This window comes from Eschrichtius robustus, chromosome 1 (genome assembly GCF_028021215.1).
Source record: "Eschrichtius robustus isolate mEscRob2 chromosome 1, mEscRob2.pri, whole genome shotgun sequence".
NCBI lineage: Eukaryota > Metazoa > Chordata > Mammalia > Artiodactyla > Eschrichtiidae > Eschrichtius > Eschrichtius robustus.
The window spans coordinates 87,140,196-87,156,392 of record NC_090824.1 but is presented as its reverse complement, the minus strand read 5'-3'; the positions used below and the strand labels follow the sequence as shown (position 1 = coordinate 87,156,392).

General features: G+C 41.5%; 1 protein-coding gene across 11 annotated transcripts in view; it reads left to right on the top strand.

The window, feature by feature from the left end:
• The first annotated feature begins 2,505 nt into the window (after window positions 1-2,505).
• RASGRP1 (RAS guanyl releasing protein 1) overlaps window positions 2,506-16,197 on the top strand; it is a 996,665-nt gene continuing 982,973 nt past the window's right edge. For 10 of the 11 annotated variants that reach the window (XM_068549078.1, XM_068549119.1, XM_068549136.1 and 7 more), the window contains exon 1: window positions 2,506-2,946. The gene's annotated coding sequence lies outside the window, so the exon portion shown is untranslated. Of the gene's footprint in view, window positions 2,947-5,833; window positions 5,922-16,197 lie in introns of those variants that run through there. The other variant, XM_068549054.1, reaches the window with a different exon arrangement.

The window sequence follows — 16,197 nt, the reverse complement described above, 5'->3', positions numbered from 1 at the left end:
CTGATCAAGGGGACGCGAGCAGACGGCTTCTTTCTAGTCAGGAATGTTAAGCAAACTGACTCTTATCCACTTCCCTCAAGCCAACATTGAATTTGTGTCTTGAAAAACAGTTTTCGTGCCCACTCGTGCTTCTTAACGTGACTCCTGGTTGGAGGATTTGCAGCACCATCTGGCTCCAGGGTCTCAAACTATTTACAGAACAGACCCGTAGAGTAATAAATTACCCTCTGCCTATCATTATATTTCCTTTTTTTTTTTCTTTTTCTCCCTAAACATTCTTTCCATTTTTCGGCTCCCGAAACCGAGGTGTGGGTTACATTTCTGTGGGTGCACCAATTGCCATGAGTGCTGCTGCTTAGTATGTCTGTCATTGGACGTCTTGGTGTCCAAGCCACTGTCCCAAGCCAGCATGACTCCAGCTGCCTGGAATTCCATTCATCACCTCGGGCTGGGACGCCAGCAGCTACACTTCCCCTGCTGTGATCCCGCACCATCAGACTGGCCCTGGGACCCATGGAGCAGGTAGTAGCTTTACCAAATAAGGATCTCAGCCGCGGGCCAGGGAAAGCCCCGGGGTTCACTTCCCTCCTTAGCATTTACATCTGGCCGGACTCCTGACTGCTGGAAACACCCACACGTTTACATTCATCCAACAGCAATTTCACTTTTCTCGTGTGACAAGGGGCATGTGGGTGACAGAGTGTGTTCTAGTTACTCAATACTCAGCAAGCACCCCTAGAAGATAAGTATGTTCCTGAGGCAGTTGTTTGTTTGTTGCTTAAGTAATAACTGAGCCTGACAGATTTCACAGGCTGGAAGACAGAAATAAAAGTCTCTGTTGGATGATTAGTCAAATCAGATTCCTGTCGTGAAAGTCATAGGTAATGATTCATCCAAACAGATCTGAAGATTCCAGAGTCAGCAGCCATACACAGGTGACTTTTTTTTTTTTTTTTCACTTGCTACTAATAATACCCTAATAAACTTAGGGACGGTTTTCAGACGATGGCCAGCTGATGGCTCCCTGCTCCTCTGGCTCATTTGCTAATTTTATACAGATGAGCGGAGGGCTCGAGGGCCACAAGTGGTCCACAAAAGCAGGATACATCTCTCCTTTTATAAAAAGATCATCTCCTTGAGGCTTAGCCGCAAGGACAGAGCAGAAGCTCACTGGAATGCCCCTTCAGGCTAGCCACTTCCGGGACTGAAGGACTGTAGGAATCCCTCTGGAGTTTTCTTGGAACTTGGCTTCTTTCAACAAAACAAGGAGAAGAAATCTATAACCTTTTATATGCCTTACAAATGGGAAGGTGACCTGTATGGTGGCAGGGAAGAGCTTTCATGTCAGAGAAAGCTGACAGAGGTATAGGAGTTACTTGTCTCAAACACAAAGGCCTTGCCCAAGCCATGGTACTCCAGTTTTTCTGGTGGAAAGGAAGGATCACAGTGGGAGGGGTGTCTGGGCCGCTGATAGGAACTCACCCACATTCCTGCTGGTCATCGTGTGCTGAAAATATTCCCCAGAAACCTAAAGAATTTTGGGACGCTTTAGGAGAGAAGCAGGATGGGAAAAGGGGAAAGAAAACCTATACCTTTAACGCGGCGGATATTGTCCCTTTTGTGTGTGTGTATCCTTGACCAGCAAGTGCTGGGATTTCAGGCCAATAATCTGACATGGATCCAAAGGATGGCCTTCCAGGGAGAGGGTCTGGTTCTCTCTTTGCTAAGTTGCCATCCTTGAGGATTAAGTATTTAAAATAAAATTGTAAGCTATATGACATTTTGCTATAGGATTTCCTTTTTCCAGATTCCCCCTAATTGCATGTGGGATTGACCTAAAAACATTGTCAGTACATAGGAAGAAAGGACAGTCAGTAATAGCTAGTTTAAAAATTGCATGTGATTAAGGAGAGCAAGATAATTGAGAAAAAAAATTTTGTTTATCTAGCAAAGAGAAGCAAGGTGGGCTTGTATTTTGTGTAGGAATTTTTAAAAAATGCTGGAAATGTTCAGCATTTTTCTTAGTAATTTCCTAGAAGTGAACAGCAACGAAGTATTGTTGTATTCTACAATAGACCAAAATCACATCATCTCTAAAATGAAGACAGCAGAAATTCATTCCCTCTGAATATTTTTCCTAGATCATGGTTCAAAGTTGTTTTACTTCAGCTGCCCCGATGGTCAGAGCCAGAGGGAAGTTACCAACAGATTTTTCTTATCCTTCAATCAAACACCAACTCAAGCTCCCCCCCTCCTTCACGAGATGTTCTCCAGCGGCTTTAAGTTGTCTTGTTTCTTCTTTCTGTGGTATTTGGAAATATGCATTCTCTCTACCACATTACTCATCACCCTCCCTTCTTTATTATTTAGTTTTTCAAAATCACTTTTATTTTCTTATGTGTAAGGACTAGAATGTACATATCCAAAGGTTTGGGCTTGGGAAGAGCTCTAATATTTGAATTTCCAAATTCCTTTATACTCAAGTCAATTTATGGCCCAGAAGGACTGAGCACTCACCAGCTACCTGACTCTCCAGCATTTCCTGCAGTTATTCCTGAGCTCTTGGGGTGATGGACCCCTGAACGTTGTACCCTTCCCCCACAGAATTGAAGCAATACCCTTGGAGAATCCATCTCAGTGGGAAAGGGGTAGGACTATTGCTTTAAGGGTAATTATGTTCCCCGCCACCATCTCCCCTTCCCAGCCAGTGACTGATTTGGGAATTAGCATGAGACCCAGTTCTGGCTAAAGAGAGTTTTGCTGAAGGCTTCTGGAACCAGTTCTTCCTCTGAAGAAAGAGCCATGTGAAATCAGGTTTTCTCCATCTCCATTTGGACGTGAACGAGAATGCTGATAAGCGCTGTTGGTGCTGTTGGCTACTAGAGGAGCTAGACTTAATGTGAGACCAGCGCCACAGAAGAAAGAGCAGAGAGATGGACAGAACCTGTAAGTCAGAGCACATTTTTGAGTTGCTTAATCTGCCAACCTTAAAGGCCATGTACCTCCAAATTTCTCCGGATATGTGCTTATTAGTTAAGCCAGTTTGTTGTTTTTCGTTACTTAGAGCCACAAACGTCATAACTTATGCAGCTTTTAAATTCCCTCTGCTTGGTCTTTTCACACACATTTTGCTTGAACCTCTTCTGAATTTTTTAGGGTAAGAGAGGTAAGAACAGGTCATAGGATAAAAATGTTTTAAAGACTCTTCACGTATATTATTAAGGTGCTTTCCAGAAAAGTTGCAGTGTTCTCTCTCTACCTGTCCCTTTGCCAGCAGGCCAATCTAGTCCCAAACATGACTCACGGCTGACTGGAGAGAGACAGAGTGTTACTTCTGGTGTTATTGTGTCTTTGCATCCCTTCTTTGGGGAACTGTGAGGTATAGTCCAGTGGATTCACAAGGAAAGAGTATACAGAATAAGCTTTTCTGGAATGCAGGAGTTGGGAAACTGATCTGCTGGGAAATTGAGGCTATGGGGCAAGAAGACGGACAAAGGAGATGGTGGGGTTTTGACCTGATTCTAGAGATGGAAGTGGGGAAGATCAGCAAGAAAGGAAAGTGAGGACACGGAGGACAGCCTCTTAATGTGTAATAATGAGAAACCTCCAATGCCGTCTTTGATAAAAGGCCTGTTAGTGCTCTGGGTGAGGGTTGCAGGGTTTCCCAGGGTGGAGATGGAAAGCCCTGTGTTTGAGAGCAGCCTCTCTGACTCCCCTTTCATACTCCTCTCTCTATTCAACTTTTTTCCAGCTCTGTTGAGGTATAATTGACAAAATTGTAAAATATTTAAAGTAGACTACATGATGATACGAGATAAATATACATTGTGAAAGGATTCCCCTCGTTGAGTTAATGAACACATCCCACACCTCACATAGCTACCTTTTTCTTGTGTGTGTGAGAACACTTAAGTTCTACTCTCTTAGCAAATTTTAATTATACAATAGGGTGCTATCAACTATAGTCACCATGTTATCCATTAGATCCTCAGACTTTATTCAACTTTTATGCATTATCATCTTGATGCTCTTCTGGGGTATCAGTAAGTATGGGCTGGTCTGGGTTTCATCGTGGAAACTTTTTCTTTTCAGTGTTTGTCACCCTGCAAGAAGACCATGCATCTGAAGGCAGACTTGCAAATAAGGGGGGGGGTGGGCTGGGAAAGCATAATCATCTCTGGGACTTGATTTAATGAGGCCAAAGCATGCCTCCTGCCTCCCAGTTTCTTCACTTTCCATCAGGGCTTGAAATTCCTCCAGAACTAAAACCATGGAATTTTTCAAGCTAGCGACAGCTATCTGGTCCAACCACCCAGTTAACAGATGAAGAGGCTGGTTCAAAGAGGTGAAGTGACTTTGAGCGTGTTGGTGGGGTAGTCCAGGGAACAGCTCAGGTCTCCAGCTCAAAGCCTTGCTCTTTATGTGGTTCTGCTCTTTGAGATTCATTTCATATCGTTTCAAAAATGTTTCAGTATTAAAATCAGCAGAAACGCTTTCCAGTTTGCCAGTTAACAACCAGGTACGTGCCCAAGATAGGGAGGCAGAGAGAGGTAAGAGGATCAGGAGGGCTAGGGAAGACGGAGGAAGGAAAGACAGAGCAGAAGAGATCGAACATAGCTTGTTAACCAAAGGCCCACCTGCACTATGCATTCCCTCCTCTCCCCCTCAAGCAGAGTCCCAACCCTCCTGGACCTCTCTTTCGAGTTTACTGAGCTGTTTATTGCTGCTCCCGGGAGGGTGCTACCCTCTGGCTAGAGGTCGGGATTGTCAGTTGCTTTAGAAACGCGCCATCACTTCAGATTTATCCAGCCTAGGACACGGTGGAGAATCGCTTTGATTCTTAAGCAAGTTTTATAGAACTTGAGGCAATCTGGCCTTATGGCGTTTCTAGGAATTGTGAAATAATCCTTCGGCCCAGGACCAACCAAATCTTTTGTAGAGTGAGATGTTTAGTTGTTCTGCCCACAAGTCAAAGGCCCAGGGAGCACCTGGGTTATGTATAGGAGCCACAGAGGTGGTTAAAGATGCAAAAAAAAGTACAGACAAATCAGCTTGCAGAAGAGTAGAATGCACTTTAGTTCTGTACCTTTTTTGGTACTGAAATTGTAAAGGTGTTGATCTTGTTACTTTCACAAAGGATGTGGAGCAATACCAATATCTTTGGAAATAATGAAGGATTTCCTAAAAGTGAGGATGATAACACCCTGGAATGTTCCTGAGATAGGTTGTGAAACGTTTTCTGGATGTCTTTACCAAGAGTATGGATTTGGTAGTTAATCTGGACTTGAGTGGCCTCCAGAGGTCATGTCGCTAAGGAAGTCTATGAGTCTGCAAGGCTGTGAAACAATGGAGTTTCCAGGACTTCTATGAGGGAGCCGGCTTCTGATGCTAATGAAACACATTCTTCCTAAAGAATTTGACTTTTCCGAGGTTCGACGTGCTACTTCACACCACCCACTTATAAATTATAATTTTTCAAATTTTCTGAATAGTCTTCCCATGTGCAGTCCAGATTAAGTGGTATTTCCAAGTTTTCTGGTTTTGTTTTGTTTTTTTTTTTTTTTTTCCTGGAAGAAAATTACGAGTGTCAGTTAAAAGGGTAAGACGGGCACACATAAAGAAAACCCCAACTGTTGTGTGAAGAATTTTGACGATTGAATATGACATGGAGATTGGCATCCAATTTCAGTCTGGATGAAAGACTCACATGCTACTGGGAACTATGGCCAGCAACCAAATGGCTGGGTTACCAGGCATTTGTTTTAAATGATATCCATCTCTTGGGAGGTTGTTTTTTCCGCTTATCCCTTTTTTAATAGTGAGATCATGACAGCTTGCGTTTTGCAGAACTGAGCCAAGGGAATTGTCACTCTAATTTAAGAGGATGAGAAAAAGCTTTTAATTTTATTATGACACCAAAGGTAAGCACTGCTGCTTCTCAGGGAAGAGGTGTACAGGGAGGAAACCTTTTCTTTCTCTTTCTCTCCTGCCTCCTTTCTTCTTTATCTGTTTTCTTCCCCTTCCATTTTCCTCTCTTGTTTTATCTCCTTCTCCTTTTCCCCTCCTCCTCTTCCTCCACTTCCTTCTTCTTTCTTCCTTCCCCTTCTCCTTCAGCCTTTAGTGAGAATGAACTGCAGTAACTCATGGAAAGCACCTAGCTCATCGTCATTCAATGACCTGGAGTCTACTTGCTTGAGTTCCAAATCTTAACTTATCTCAGAACTCTAACCACTCCCTCTACCCCTTGTTGTCCCAAGACTTGAAGGCAGAGGGCACCTGTGTGACTTCACCCTTCCTGATTCCCTTGTTGGTCTGTCTGTCCTTCCCTAAGATGTGGTGCTGGGTGTCTTGAGCCTCATGGCCTGGTTGAGCCTGATAGGTTGGGTGGATTCCATGGGGGGCGGTGTGTGGGAGGAGGGCAGAGATGTTTTTAACAGCAAGTTAATGGAGCTTAAGTTTCAGGGTTCCTCATGTGCTTGGGCTCCTTCCAAGGCCATAGAGGGGGCCCTAGTGATGTGTTCATGTGGTCATATGCTTGGTAGCATTTATAAAATTAAGATAGTTTAACTGCAACTGGTTAAGTCCACTGACTTTTCCATTCTACCTTGCTTCATTCACACTCCCCCTCATGTAGGAGAGTTAGACTTCGGGCATTTTCTTTAGATCTAAGGGGACATAGAACAAAGATCTGTTTATATGGTTTGCAGTCCTTTCTACATATAGTGAAGTAATGACTAGCTGTGCTTGCCTTGGGATGGCTTCCGTGAGTATTCCTATTGCCCACCTGGTGTTTAACAGGAGGGTGTAGGGTTAGAGGTAGTATCATGACATACGTGCCCCGTAGTGTCTGATGCTGGATGCATGTGTGTCATGGAGGAGAAACAAAGTTTGAAATATATGGAGCCAGAAGGTAGTCTGTGGAAAAGTATTGTAGGAATGTGTAATACAGACTTTTTTGGATTTTCTTATGTTTGTGGCATTTGTTACTCTAAGTATTTTCTAGTTTGTTGTGACTTCTCTTGTTTTAAATAAGCATTCATTTTTACCTAATTTTGAATTTGTAATTTTATATTGTTTTAATTAAATAAGACCCTTTAAACTGTATACTTTTCAGACCCACCTAACTTGAGTCCTCCCTGGTGGACGGGCATAAGAAGGAGACTGGATGGGGAGAAAACATGGAGAGCACCACCCCGGACAGTACCTGGCCAGTGTATGAAAGATGCTCAGGGCCGGGTGCACAGGTGTTCGTGTGTTGGTGCCTGTGCCCATGTGTAGGTGTGGTAGGCACTGATCAGTGTGTGATATCAGGACCACTGTAGACACTGACGCTTCTCCACATAGCGGAGAATAAATTATGCCAGAGGGGGAAAGGAAAGTGTAATTTAGCTGTGCTAATTCTTATAATAATCTACATGAATCGCTTACCACTGATACCTAATTACTGTAGAGCAGAATAATAATTACGTACACCAATTCACATTTTGATGTAACTTGTTTATTTGATCGTAACCTCACATATTCTCCACAGGCAATAATCTTGCAAAGTTTGAAGACTGAGCTCCAACAGCTAAAGCTTTCACTGGGCCAAGATTTCAGTAGCTCAAATCATGGTGCCTTCAGTGTGTCTGTGTGTCAACATCCTGTTCTGAAATGCTCCCCACTCTTAAAAATAAGTAGACCCTACATCTTTAGTGGTTAGAGTTGCCTTTAGGCTAATTACCTCCCTTGTAGCAATTTGGAAGATGGGGCGGGTTACTTATACCCTGTGGGATAGGTCATTGTTAATCTTCTACCATGTGCCAATTTTTTTTTTCTGTTTATAGATGTAAACTGCCCTTAGTGTAGTCTTTATTATTTAAATGACCACAGTGAGTATTTTCTTTTTATGTTTTCCCTTAAATGCACGCTCTGAAAATTTCATAATCTATGTATTGAATATTACGTGTCATTTATTAAGTGCCTACTGTGTGCCAAAGATCCGCCATGTAGTCACCAGGCCCGTGAGGGAGGGGAACCCACAGACCCACAACACTGACATTGAGGGATGGGCTGTGAGGGGTCATCATGGATGCATGGGAGTGAGAAGGGGCCTAGCCTGGCCTGGTTGTGTGCGTGGGATTGAGGTTGGAGAAGTCACAGAAGGTTTTCTTGAAAAGGTGCTGTCTGAGCTGAGTCTTGGAAGACTGTTCAGAAAGGCTTGAAACTTTGGATACAAAAGAAAGACCAATTAATGTGTTCACATTCGCAGCCGCCATTTTTGCTTCCACTAAGCTCCTTTAGAATCTGGGCAGGAGGCTCTGACCAAGGGCCCCCGAGAGGAACATCTGTGTTATTGATTCTCCCCGGTGTATTTTGGAAGAACAGTTCTTTCAACCCCTTCTTGGCTTCTCTTGCCTTCGGTGTTAATATAATACTGCAGAGCCAGGAAAGCAATTAACCAAAGCCAGTAATTAACTTTCTCCTTGCATGGGCATAATGAATTGAGGTTTCTTGGCTGATGAAATTTACTGTGGATTGTTCTGCTTGATATCTTCTTTGCTGGCAGTTTTGCCAGCAACATTGATGTCGCATTTCCTGAGCTTTAATTAGTCCAAAATCTCAGCAGCTCAGATCATGGTACCTTCAACTTGTTTGTGTATCAACATCCTGCTCTTAAATGCTCCAGGCTCCTTCCTGTATATTCCTCTTAGCACGGAGCCTTGAACCTGATAGATACACAGTCAACTTTTGAGAATGAAAGAGGATGAAAGAAAGAATGCATATCCAGGATAAGCTTTATTATCAACAAGAGTGAGTCTCAAAAAATTACTAAAACTCTACAAAGACTGATTAGGAAAAATATGAGAAGGCACAAATTACGAATGTCAATTCAAAATATTTTCTCATTTTCCTTGAACTTTCCTCTTCGACTCATGGTTCATTTAGTAATGTGTACACCAAAAAAAAAAAAAAAAAAGGTGAATTTTTCTGTAAATAAAAAAAAAAGAAATGCTATAGGAATTTTCATGTTGCCTAGAAGACCTTTCCCAGCCAGAAATTAGATAATAAGCTCTATTTTCTTTCATTTTTAAAATACCTTCATTTAAATAAATATATTCATTTAAAATACCTTTTAAAAAAACCCAAAAAACCAGGAGTAAGTCTCAGAGCATGGGGTAATGTGGGAAATAGTTAAATTATTTCCTTTTTTTTCTGGATCTGCTTAATTATGCTTACACATTCCCCCCTCCCCCCACAAAAACAATACACACTCACAGAAACACTATAAATTCCAAAAAGAGGAGACTCAGGAAATAGTTTTCAGTCTGTTTTTTAAGCTCACAGGGGTTTAAAGACTAATTTTTTGTGAAAATGCATCTAATTCAGAAAACATGCTTTGTTGTGGTCCAAGAAAAACGTGTTTTCTCTGAACGGTTTAGGTTTAGAACACACACACAAAACTCAGAAAAAAACCCCCTCCAACCACAGTTACGGCTGAATGGGCAAATACAGAGGAGTGAAGGACCCCAGATGACATCCATAAAAGATAGCAGTGCTCCCCTTGACTAGGCTGGCCTGGTTAAGGAAGACACGCGGGCCAGGTTCAGGCACCAGGATCTTGTTCCCCCTCTTGGCCCCCAATCCAGGGAAGTTTCCATGGCAACCTAACCGGATGCTGACCTAAAGCCTCACTGAGTTGTTGTCTGGTACAGAGACAGAACAGAGCAAGACATACCCATGACCCTGTAATGAATCACTGCTGAGGCTGGGGGTCCCTGCCAAGGTGAAGGGGTACACAGGTAACACACCTTGGCTCTGGTGTGTCTCTACTAAAGACCCAGCTGTGTTTCCTTTTCTCCATGTCTCCCTCCATCACCTTGGATTATGGGTCTAAACTGAAATAGAACATTGTTCTCTCCTAAGTTACAGCCCCAGCAACTAGGAACACCTACTGTATTCATCTTCCAGGCTCACACAGATAGGTTTAGAGATTAGATCTAAAAAGAAAGAATCCTTAGGCTGAGAATTATGGAATGAGTTACAAGAGTTACTTTAAAACATCCTTTTGGTAGTAGGGATGAAAGCAGGTGTGGCCTTGAGTAATCTTTTCTCTCTGGGGCTCTGTTTCTTCATCTGCATTAGATAATTGCTACAGTCCCTTCTAGTTCTGACATGATATCATTCTCTAATTCTTCTCCTTCCTGCTTTAGGTCTAATATGCCCAAATGTAGACAGATCAGCTAATCAACCTGTGATTTAGTTGTGTGAGAGGAGATAGCTATACTACATATGGTTTCTAAAAATACTATGTGCTATATACACTATGCTATATAAGATTTCTGGAAATCCGAGGTTTGGTAACAGTATCAGTCAGATGACTTGACTGCAAGGAAACAGATTCTGGCTAGTTTAAGCAGAAAGGGATTTATTACAAGAATGATCTGTAAGGTAACTCACAGAATCCCTGGGAGGGATTTGAAATAATGAAATATGGCCAAACCCTACCCAAGGTTGCTCTGGTAAGGACACTGTTCAGTTTATGGATAGCTGGAGCATTTCTTTAAGCCACCTAAATATTGCCAAATAGCTAACCCTTGAGTGTAGATTCTCTACTGAGGTGATCGACTGCTCCTAAAGTTGAAGCTGGCGTACACATATCACACCATGCATGCTGAGATATGAAGAGGAATACAGATACTGCCAAAAAAGAGCCCAATTATGACTCCCCACCTCCCAGTATAAAAGACAAAAACTCACTTCACCAGCCACCCTTGCTACTACTAGGCTGTCGACTGGGTTCCCTTGCACCTGACTAACTATGAAGTTAGTGATACAAAGAAACAGGTAAAACTTTATTAATAAGCATAATAGAAATCAGAGATGGGGTTTTAATATGAAAATAATGACAGAAATTAGCATGATAAATATAGGATACTATTAGGATATTATTAAGGACTGAATTGTGTTCCCCCCAAATTCATATGTTGAACTCTAACCCTAGAAACTCAGAATGTGGCTGTATTTCGAGCTAGGGCCTTAAAGAGATAATTAAGTTAAAATGAGACCACGAGGGTGGGCCCTAATCCAATATGACTGGTGTCCTTATAAGAAGAGAAAATTTAGAAGCACAGCAAGAGACCAAGGATGTGCATGCACAGAGGAGAGACCATGTGAGGAGGAAGCAGTGAGAAGGTGGCCATCTGCATGCCGAGGAGAGAGGCCTCAGGAGAAACCAACCCTGCTGACACCTTGAACTTGGACTTCCAGTCTCCAGAACTGGGAGAAATAAATTTCTGTTGCTTATGCTTCCCAGTTGGTGCTAATTTTTCAGTGGCAGTCCTAGCTTGGATTACCCAAATTTTCTGAAATGAGTAAGATTTGAAAGTAAACTATGGCCTCTTAGGGATTACTTGCATTTATAATTAAAATACTAGCTATGCTGTATATGATTATGAACCTAAATCTGGAAATCAACCACCAGTAAATCACAGTAACATTTAATTTAGACTCTCAAAGGGGAAGGGAAGAAGTAAGTAAAAGCCCTAATAATTTATAAATTAAATAATTTTGACCTTTGCATGGATTCTAATCTTATTGGAAGGTGAGCATTATTGGTTTAGAGAGTCTATTTGCAAATCATCTAGTTAGTTAGTTAGTACAACTAACTTGAATCACTTCTGTCCCCTGCAAAAACCCAAGATACATTAAAAAAAGCTATCATCAATGGTGAAAATCTATTCATGTATACTTGTGGGTGTGTGTATGGGTGTGTGTGCTTTAGACTGACATATTAGTTTGTTAGTAGTGTCCACCCATACTTCCAAGTTGTTTTCCTTTTAGGCAAAAGTAGGATAGAATTTCTTTGTCCTTTTGAAGGTAGGCATGGTTGTATGACTGATTTGGTCAGTAAAATGTGATTGGAAATGACGTGTGTCCCTTCCAGACAGAGGCTGTGAGAGCCAGTGCATAATTTTCCACCTTTCCTTCCCCTAGCCTGAGCAACAATAGCAGACAACATTTGATTGTGTAACCACTAGTGGAATGGGCCCTCGATTCTGGATGACATGGAACTGAGTCTCCCATGACCCACAATAAACTTGTAGTGTAAGTGAGAAATAAGCCTTCATTGTTCCAAGCTTTTAAGATTTTATGGTTGTTTTCTAAAGCCACATAACTTAGCCTATCCTAACTAATATAAATGATAACAGCAATTCCAGATGTTGCATTGGTCATTTTCTTTAAGAGCTGGAAAAGAGTCTTATGATTAAAAAGCATAATTAGTGCAATTATAAATCAATCACAAAGAAAAATGATGTTTTATTTAGATGTAATAAAATAAGAACTAGAATAAGAATATACTATTTGGAAGTAGAGGATGAAATGATCAGTATAAATAGAAAAGATGATGTGATTGTCAGTCTAAAAACCCAAGAATATCAACGGAAAAATTATTAGAAATTCAACAAGAGGAATGTGTTCAAAATAAATGTTCAGAAGGCAACATTTTTTCCTTGATATCAGCCATAGCCAATTAGAAAATTTAATGGAAAAAAACAATACTTCTCAAAAATGTTATACCCTGTACAAATTCCGGAAGGATCAATAAATAATTGTTTTAAAGTTTGCAAAAAGAAGTACTAGAAGGAAAATTAAGACCCTAGTATAACTGGTTACCTACAGGGAGTGGGGGTGATTGGGGTGAGGAAGGTGAGGGCAGAGGCGAGACCTCTCTGTGTATAACTGTCTCTACAGATTTGGTCTTATAATCATGGAAATGCATCATCTTTTCAAAATAGAAATATTCAATCATATATCAATTTGAAGAAAACAAACATGGATATTGGATCATGTGGAGAAGAGTTTCAATAAGTAAAAACAGGGAGAAACTGAAGAGGAAAACATGGTTAGATTTGACTAGATTTAGAGAACCAAAGATTCTCTGTGTTAAATGACACCATGAATTAAGTCAAAATTAAATGAAAAACCATGAAAATATTTGTTATATATATATATGACCAGGGAGATATTAATATATATTCATAATCTTTTCAACTCAAAACTATGGGTACTCCGGCAGAAAAGTAGACACAAAACACAAAAGATAATTTACATATAAAATAATACAAGTGGCCATCTAATCAAAGGAAAGCAAAGATCAAACTCACTAGTGATCAAATAAATAAAAATTAAGATGAGACATGATTTTTGGTTTCTCAATTTGGCAAGGATTAAGAAGAAAGCTAATACACAGCGTTGATGGTATTATGATAAAATGGACAATTTTACAGTAAAAAAGTGAAAGAACAGATGACAAAAATGTTTCTATTGTCCAATTAAAAACACACGCATGTATGTTTGGAATAAAAAACCTGGACAGAAATATACAGAATGTTAACAGCTGTTACAACCTGTTGGCCATGCGTAACCTATGTTTTTTACTTTTTTATTTATTTTTCAAAATTTCCATGACAACATGTACTATTTTTATCAAGAGAAAATGTCGGTTTTTAAGGAGAATGTGAGATAAGAATCTAAAGTCCCCTGCGTCCAGATTTCCTGTTACTTTCTATAATAACCTCCTCTTTTTAATCAAATTCGAATTGAACTTTATTTCCTGGGGCTGTCATCATTAAAGATAACTCTTAAATATTTTTGTTTAAATGATTTTTAGTTTGTAAAATTTTTATTCATTTATTTATTTAAAATTATTTGGACGTTAATTATAATAATGGGGCAGAAGTGTTTCCTGTTTTTATTGCACAGTGTGGCTTTAGCTGCATTATGAATTCATTAGTTCACACTGTGGCCCCAAGGATGATTCACAACCCTATCCTTTGCACAAATATGTTTGGACCTCTAAGCAATGAATTTGAAAAGAAACTTTTGGGAAACAACTCATTGGTAGGTAGCTAGTGCTTCCAGATCTTGTAATTTGAATTTCTGATAACTTATTGTTCTTTAAAATTCCACCGGGGACTTTAAGGGTGTGTTCTTGTCTCCAGTATGAGACTGGACACTGCCCTGGAGGGACAGGCGGATGGGATCCTTTCCTGCACTTCTGGGAGTATCCACTAGGCACTCAACAAATGATGGCCAAACAGAATAGAAAAGACTCTTGGTTCGGAGGAAGGTTGCTGCAGAGAGGAGAGCCTGGTGCTAACAGACTGCATTCCAGCAGTTTCCAGGTGAGGACCAGGCATTGTCTTTCTGGTACCTTTGCCTGGATGCAGTGAGCAGATTGCATTTCACTTCAGTGGAGAAAGGGTAGGAGCTAAGCTTGCCCGTTTCCCCTTAGTCCTGTTTGGTTTTTCTCACTTGCTCACACCTGTTGGCTTTCCGATGGAACATCCCTCAATTCCAAAGCCCCTTCTCTCTTTCTCTTTCTGTCAAAGTGCTCTGAGGAATGCCCCTTATTATTTTGTTCTTCCTAAGAGTCCACCAATAGAATTAAGCCGGCAATAACATAAAATTAAAATTTTATGATGTTTTGCAGGATAGCTCTCAATTTACCCATATTTTATAGTAGGGAGATTGACCCTGTCCTCTTTCTAAAACTAAGCCATAAAAACCTCTACGTTTTCCAGGAATTTCCTCTCCAAGGGACACAGTCTTTTACGCAGAAGGCTCTTACTTCATGGGACAGGAATTTTAGTGGGGCAGGGGTTGTGGTTCAGATAATGTTATTCTTTTCTTACAGCTCAGCCAAACCAGAAACTCCTCTTCTGGTTGACCTGGGGCTTGTTTGCTGGTGAGTGGGTTTACGTGCCATCCCCTCTAGGACATTTCTATCTACATTTAGCTCTGGGAGGCCATAGCATCCATTAATTTTGGAGAGGCTGAGGGGTTCCCCTGGGGGGAAAAGGTAGCCAGCACTCTGATCATCTTTGAAGCTCAAGGCAAGGCTGCTAGTTAAGTGGGACCTAGAGGAATTGTTCCCTAAAGTGTGAATCACAGACCACCTAGATTGAAATCACCGATGGAACTTGTTAAAATGGCAAACTCCTGGGCCCGGCCCCAGAATCCCAGTTCCTGGGGAGTGAAGCTCTAGCATCTACATTTTTCCAGCCTTGGGAAATCTGGTCTCAAGCCTCTATGCCAAGTCCAGTTCTCTTTTTTACCACACGGGATGCCTCTCGTAATTCTATGCCTTGTTTAGCAAAGTGCTTTGTCTCTGTCTTCTCCGGGGGTTACAGTGACGCAGGCACTGCCTTGCATGCATTCTTTCATTTTTTTTTTCATTCTGCCGATATGTTTTGAGAACTTCCTATGTTCTAGATATTGGAAAATCTCAAGAAATCCGAGGATGGCATCCAAAGTGCCTTTGGGGCCAGTAGCTGCAGTACAACAGTTTATATTATCATCGAAGGGTTCCCTGCCTCTTCCTCTTCTCCTGTTGGAGGCTGTGTGCTAGAAAACCCTTGCATGTGGACCCCACCCCAATGAGTAAGCAGGGCCCTCATTCAGTCCTCTCTCCTTTGTGGCAGAAGGAGGGTTGGGTCACACCCACTTTGTATTTTGGCAGCAGCAACGGTGACAGTGACAGCTGTCATGGCAGAGGGTGTTTGATGGTGAGGTGTGATGGAAAGAGGGACCAGTGGGCCCGTTTGCACTTGCTCATCTGTCTTCTGCTTAGGTGCGGTACCCTGTGTTCAGATTTAATTTTTCAACAGCTTCGCAGTTGGTCCAGGAGGTCTAAAACCAAAAAGACTCTTCTAAAGTCAGCAAGAAGCATCTGTTATTCCCAGAAATATTGACCGGCCCTTTTGCAATCTCATTTCATGAGTATCTCTCCTTCCTCCTCACCCACAACCCCTTCCATCCTGTTCGCCCCCAAAAGGCCCACGGCTGGCAGCCATCTGACTTCAGCACACATCTTGCTTGTTTGTTGTCCTCCACCTTCTTTGGGATAAAGAGTTGCAGGAACAACTTCAGAGGTATATTAGTCCACACAAGACAGGAGAAATGAGGAATAGTCCCTGGGGAAGTAAACAAGGGAAGTAGGTATATGAAACCTCTTCATCCAGGAATGTTGAGGGTGCCTTTTGAGGCTTCCTAGAATCTTTATCTCCGCTCCGTTTTGTTTTTCTAGCATCCATCAAGCATTTCTGAGTGCTTCACCCAGCATGCTCACTACAACCCATTTTACTGATGAGGAAACGGAGGCAGGGAGAGTTGCTCAAATTCACATAGAAGGTACCGGAGCCAGGACTTACA